We start from the raw sequence: 6,761 nt of genomic DNA, 5'->3' as shown, positions 1-6,761 counted from the left end.
CGCCGACCACGTCCTCCGGGAGCGACGTGGCCGTCGTCTCGTCACGGTCCATGTCTCGTGTGGGATACGTCGTGCGATCGGAGGAGCTATAGCCTGGAGGTTGATTTTTCGTACTTATTTCTCTCGATCAGCCGCGTATATGAGAACCTACACTAGGGAGTGGCCGATTTGGACTCTTGGCCGTCGTTTCTTCAGGGACCGTGTCTCGCGTGAGGGAGACTCAATATTTGGTCGACCGGCCGTGTAGATGAAAACCTTATGTCTGGCCGGCCGTGTAAATTTGGACTCTTAGTCAAAACTCGTGTCCGAACGTGTCACGAGATCTTCCTCTCCCCTCCGCGTTAGTGAATCATCATTTTGCCGATAGCTAAGTACAAATTTGTTATTCCATAATAGCCTTTCTCCAGCCTGATCATTTTGGAACAAGTTTTTTTTCTTTTTTTGCTCTTTCTCTTGGTTGTTGATCATAATTGTGAGCTTTTTTTGGAAAAACTTTCAATATATTCATCTTCGGCAGTACAACGAATACCAAAAATAAATATTACATTCAGATCCGTAGATCACCTAATGACGACTACAAGCACTGAAGCGAGCCGAAGACACGCTGCCATCATCACCCCTTCATCACCGGAGTCGGGCACAACTTGTTGTAGTAGACAGTCAGGAAGTCGTCGTGCTAAGGTCCCATAGGACCAGCGCACCAGAACAGCAACCGCCACCGATGAAGAATAACGTAGGTTAGAAGGATTCAACCCGAAGACACACGGACCTAGACAAACAACGACGAGATCCGAGCAAATCCACCAAAGATAGATCCACTAGAGACACACCTCCACACGCCCATCAACGATGCTAGACGCACGGCCGGAACGGGGGTTAGGCGAGAGACCTTTATTCCATCTTCAGGGGGCCGCCGCCGTCTCGTCTTCCTGAGCAGGACACAAACCCTAGCAAGACAGGAAAAAGACTAAAAACAAAGCCCTCCCGCCGGCCCTTGGCAGGATCCATCACGCCTACATGGCCCTAGGGCCACCGGAGACGAGGCGGACCTGTGGCGACGGCGGCGAGAGGCAGAAACCCTAGCTTTCTTTCTTGGAGGAGGAGGAGCGACTTGAGGACGGCGTATAAAAACGACATACCAAACACCTATGTGAGGCCTTGTTGTTTGTTAGAATTACTTCGAAATTGCCATTGTGGCCTCTCGTATCTCTTTTTCCTCTCCTCACACATCAGATCAGATCGATGCACAATAACCAATTGTCCCCACCGCCAGAGGGAGCTCCCTCTTGCGCCGCCGGTCCAAGCTCCCCCGGCCACCTCAACCCTGACATCTGAGCTCCCTCTTTCTCCACCGGCCCGAGCTCCATTCCGCTGTGACCCCGCCGGGCATCCATGCTCCGCCGCCCCACCGGCGTGTGCTTTTGCAAGGGCTGCGTTGGATGAGGAGGCGTGCCTATGCTAGCTTAGCACGACCGTCTGCGGTCACGGCAGTGTCATCGGGCACTGGTGGTGCAGGCTCAGTCCTATGACGGGTTGGTGTCTGCTTGGCCTGAAAGAATTCTGTCGCCATCGTGCTTTTGGGAAGTAGGTGCCAATTTCTTATACAACCTAGCCAACAATTTCTCATGTTTGCATGCCCCACAATGTGCACACAACCAAATATCCATCTCAACTATTTGGCGTATATTGCATGGAACCCTCCCGTGTCGTGCTACGATCCCCAATAGACACTTAAAAATTTCGCCCATCTGCACATCATGCTCGAACGGGCCAGAAGATACAAAGCACGTCTTGTTTCTATGTTAGAAGGCGAAAGAGGTTTGGGACAAGCTAGGATTGTATGAGGTGATCAATTGAGCTTGTGATTTGGATCGTGCGGGAGAGGCAGTTTTTGAATTTTCGCTCCCTGTGCCAGATCAAGAATTATCTGTACTAGGCCTCCATAACACACATGAATTAATCGCTATAACAACTTGGTATCTATGGTGGGATAGACGGAAGCTGGTTCATGAAGGATAGATCCAAGATGCACTTCAAACTTCGATGGGGGGCTCGTGCTATAATGGCGAACTGTGTTAACGCCCAATCCCCTAAGGCAACTAGCGTTGGCCCTAAGGTTTGGCTTATGCTTGTTTTAGATTTGTCTAGATACGGAGGTATCTAGCACTAAAATGAGTCTAGATACATCCGTATCTAGACAAATCCAAGACAAGTAATTCGGAATGGAGGGAGTAGCTGTGTAGAAAAGCTTTTGTGGCCGTAGGTCTTTTGTGTAAATTTTCTTAACGTGATTGGGCTTCTGGTGTGTGGGTTTAGTCATTCATGTTGTATGTGGGCCATCGTTGACTTGCAAAACACGCGTGGGTTGAGTGTGTTAGCCTCTGCGTGCGTGTTTGTTTCCGTGCAATCCACATACGAGATGCCTAGACTTTTTTGGCGGTGCCGCTTTGACCATGTTTTCTGCATTGTTGGCTCTGTTGATGGTTCTGGTTGATTCATCGCCACGCTAAAATCGTAAGGCCTAGGTGCTTCTTCTATGGCTTTGTCCGAAAGTTAAAATTGGGAAAGAAAAATTGGGTGGATACCGGCTCCAAACCTCTGCCTGTGCATACCCTCTCCCATCTCCCACCAGCTGTCCCAGCTCTCCATCCGACGATATACCCTCGTCCGCACCTGTGCGTACGTTTCTCAGCTCGATTACCTGGTATCGGCTCAGGAAACAGCTATTCGGCTCGAGCAAGACGTATCAATCACTTCCGCGGCATCTGATCGAGGGTTTCCATGGCCGAGCGACCCTCTTCTTCAAGCGATCGGACTTGTGGCCGTGGATTCCCTGGTTCGACGCCACTGCACCGAGCGGAGCGACAACGATGGCCGCACCGCGCCAGAACGCCTCGCCGCCCTCTCTCTCCCATGGCTGCATCGGGCCGGAACATCAGCCATGGACGCCGCGGGTCGTGCTCCCGTTGCCTGAATTGCCGCCTCCGTCCAGAAGGACGGGAGTCGCCACACCGGAGTCCAGCAGCATCGCCGCCTTGGATCTTGTAAACCACGCAGATGAGGACGGTTGTTGCTCCATCTCGTCCAGCCCGCCGCCGTCGATGGCTGCATGCATTTTCAATCACTATCCAATCAGGGCTGTATGAGTACAACGAAATGTTCAGAGATCTTGTTGTGAAATCTGCATGCTTTGACATTTGATACATTGATGTGATCCTTCTAACAAAAAGGAAGTGAGGTTCTCTCTTGTAAAAGCTAGGAGGGCCAAGATGTGCTTTCCTGTTTGCAACAGAGTCAAGATCTGATCATCTGAAAGATAAAGAAGTTGTGAAAAAAGCCCAACATCAATGATGATATAAAACATCAGTTTTTTCAATTCATAGATGATCACTGGTATCTACCGTTTACAGATCAGAAAACTTACAATCAACAATTGTGAACAATTTACAATAGAATATCATCATAAGCTTCTGAATCTTGAAGTTCAATAAGAAAGAACGTTGTAAGCAAAAGAACATTCTCATCTTCAGATTCAGAGTTCGATTAAAAATACACAGTTCGATTCAGTGTTCGTCTTCAGATTTGAATACCGGCATTTCCCTTCCGCAACGTCGGTCGCCAGCTAAATGATTATTGATTTAGTATTCATCTACCGGTTTGAGCAGATATTCAGGTTATCTGAACTTCTAAATTATTCGCTGTTTGTGTTGGATTTTTCTGCCCTGTACGTAAGCATCTCATCAATGGTGAACTTGAACTTTTGACAGCAGCTGTGGCCGAGATGACGAAGGAGGAGACAGCTTCGGCGCCCCGCGGACGGAAGCGACGGCGGCCCGGGCGACGTGGCGTCGTTGAGAAAGGGGCGGCGGCTGCGGCGTGCAGCTTGCGGGCGAGCGGGTTGCAATGGGAGCCGAGCCGCAGGCGTGACCCAATGGGAGCCGTTCTGTTGGCGTCACCTGTGGGAGCCGACGAACGAGGTAACGGGCCGGTTGTACTGTGTGGACCGCTCTCGAGCAGGCGGGGCGTCGGATTGCAGCTCCGGACACGTGTGTTCAATCGGGCGTAGGTATGCGCAGGCGGAGGTTTGGAGCCGGTATCCCCCCCTCCATTATGTCTAGCCAGTGGTCGGGTGAGCGTGCTGAAGAGCACGTCGGCTCGTACGGCGTGCGTGGAGCGCGCCATGACCTAGCCGGCCGCGTAGGGGACGGTCAACGACGGCCTGGGTGCCAGCGCGCAGGGAGATCATGTGCCTTGATGATGGGAAGGCGATAATTTGGTTGTCGTGGCAGAGGATGCGAGCATGTGGCCGTGGTGAAAGTGCAACAGAGAAGAGAGGGAGCGATAGAAGCAGAGTAGCGATTGTTGCGAGAGGACGAGGACGACATTGTAGACGCTCCAATCCTCACAGGCGTAGCTGTAGTCGTGCGGGCACGTGGCCTCGAAGAGCCACAGGGGGCCGTGGGAGCGCACGTCACCGGTGTGTTGTGGACTCGTGGGCGCTGCTGCAGCAGTACGCCTCCACCCCCAACGTCTTGCATGTGCTCCAGGTCCAAGCATGCCACCTTCACGTCATCCACGACGACTCGGAGCTCCGGCGGGCACGGCCCGTTCAGGTCGGCGGGGTAGCCCGTTTGCTCGCAGTTCGTGTTCGGCGGCGCGACCACCATCGGCATATGGTAGCCGATCACGAGGCTCACGTTGTAGAAGTCATCGGCCCCGCGGGAAGTGAGAATCAATCGGCCAGTGTGGTCGGTGGTGCGGCGCCGCGGGCAGAGCATTCGACAGCGCCAGAGCTGTCGTCGTCGATGACGCGTCCCCAGATGCGGCCAGACCAGCCATTCGTGACGGCCACGGTGCACGACTGGCCCGAGGAAAGCACGAAACCGGTGGTGAGATGTTGCGCGGGGGCCGCGTTGGTGAGGATGCCCGGTCACTCGGTGTAGCTGTAGTTGTTCGTCTCATGCCGGTGAGTGTCACCTGTCGTGCTCCTGCTCGCCATTACCAACTGTCCACTGATTATCATAAGTTGTACTAATAGTAACCGGATATTTAACAGCCCCAATATTGAGCAAGAAGTATTTACATGCGAGCGTCAACTGCAGGATGCTGAGCATAAGACGGCTGCATCCTGCTCGCTCTCTTGGCTCTGTCGTGAAATGCTAGGTGTATGTGTGTGCGCGTGCTTGATGCGAATGCAGGTGCAGGTTTGTCTGCATGCTCTACATCGGCCAAATCGAGGTGATATCTTCTCCCTTTACCTCTCTCATGCACGTCCCTCCTCAGCTCTTCGACAGGTCCGTCGACAATGCTCTGGCAAGCCTGCTCCTCCGCCTGACCCGATTCCAAGGCGGCCATGACAGACATGCCCGAGCTGCTTCCACTTATCTGTCGTTTCATGTTGCCGTACCCGGCCCACCGAGATCATCATGCACATGGAGAAAATGTTTTTTTTGTGAGGTGCAGGGAGAAAATGTTTAGTTCCTGATTAGTTGAGAGTCGGAGATGTTGTACTGCACTGCAATGGTGCATGGATTGGCCGGTCTGTGATTCGCTTCTGTTGTTCGCATGCACCGGCACGGTTTTTGGAGCGAAGCGGTCTTCTGCATGGGATTAGTTGTGATGTGACTACGTGCATGCACTCTTGCATGCGTTTTTTAGGGACTGTTCCTCCGGCCACTTTGTATGAACCACTACTATGTTTGATGCGTGGGTATTATCATTGATGTGTCACGTTCTGGTACTCTTTTTTTTTCTGTTATGGGTGTTGTGCCGGTGTTTTCTTGTGTTTACCGCTGAGCCGTCCCGAAATCTCTCGGGTCTCTCCCTCTTTTTGGAGAACTCCATCAAGTTACGTGTACGACTCATCACCGCCTTGCCGCTATATGCTTTCTATAAGATGCTTGTCCTCCCCCTCCACCCAGCATTCGGTCACCTTCACCGTGAAGTTTGCTATCTCTCCATCCCCACTCTTTTTTGGCACAAAATCTCCCCTTCCCCACCACGCCTTCGTCGTCGCTTGCTGGAGCTCCAATCGTGGTTGGGTGCAGAAACCACCGCACCGCACCACTTCGGTGATTTCCTATGGCCGCTATGGATGTGGAGGCGGCGCCAACAGAGCAATTCATTGTAGCATGGGTGGTGTCTCAATTATTTTAACTCATACTTTTCTGGTCTCTATACATCACTAGCATCATTTGTCTTGAAATGATCTTACTGTTGTCATTATCTTTCGAGAAACTATAAAAAAGATTTTTTTATATACAATAATGCTAATTGTGCTCGCTTCGTATTGTTTATGTCTAATGTTTGAGAGGATGTCTCATATCTAAAAAGATTCTCTCATATTCCATAAGGAGGTAAACCGACTTAGTAAAAATGAGGTGAAGAACTTTCCGCATTCAATCCGAACAACCTAATTATTGTGGTTCTAGAGGAAAGAAAGCAGCTATCACATTACAAGATATTCTGTAAAGGGACACTAGGATAAGATAGATGTATAAGTGGTTAGTTATGAGGGTACATTCCATTATTAGCTCCATTATTCATGCTGCTACGACCATAATTGTTTCTTTTAACTCATTCATGCTGCTAACTTGGCACGTTGTCACTAGATGAGGAACTGAAATGCCAAACAACACAAAATGGTAGTAGAATCTTGCACTCTAATTGTAAATCTGCATTTAGATCAGACCAACGACTAGAAATGTACACCGCGTAAGTTAGAGCTTTGATTGTCATGCTATGTATCCAATGAACTTGAT

This window comes from Triticum urartu, chromosome 7A (genome assembly GCF_056163025.1).
Source record: "Triticum urartu cultivar PI428250 chromosome 7A, HENAU_Tu73, whole genome shotgun sequence".
Classification (NCBI taxonomy): Eukaryota; Viridiplantae; Streptophyta; class Magnoliopsida; order Poales; family Poaceae; genus Triticum; species Triticum urartu.
The sequence above is the reverse complement of the archived record's forward strand: the minus strand, read 5'-3'. Positions refer to the sequence as shown.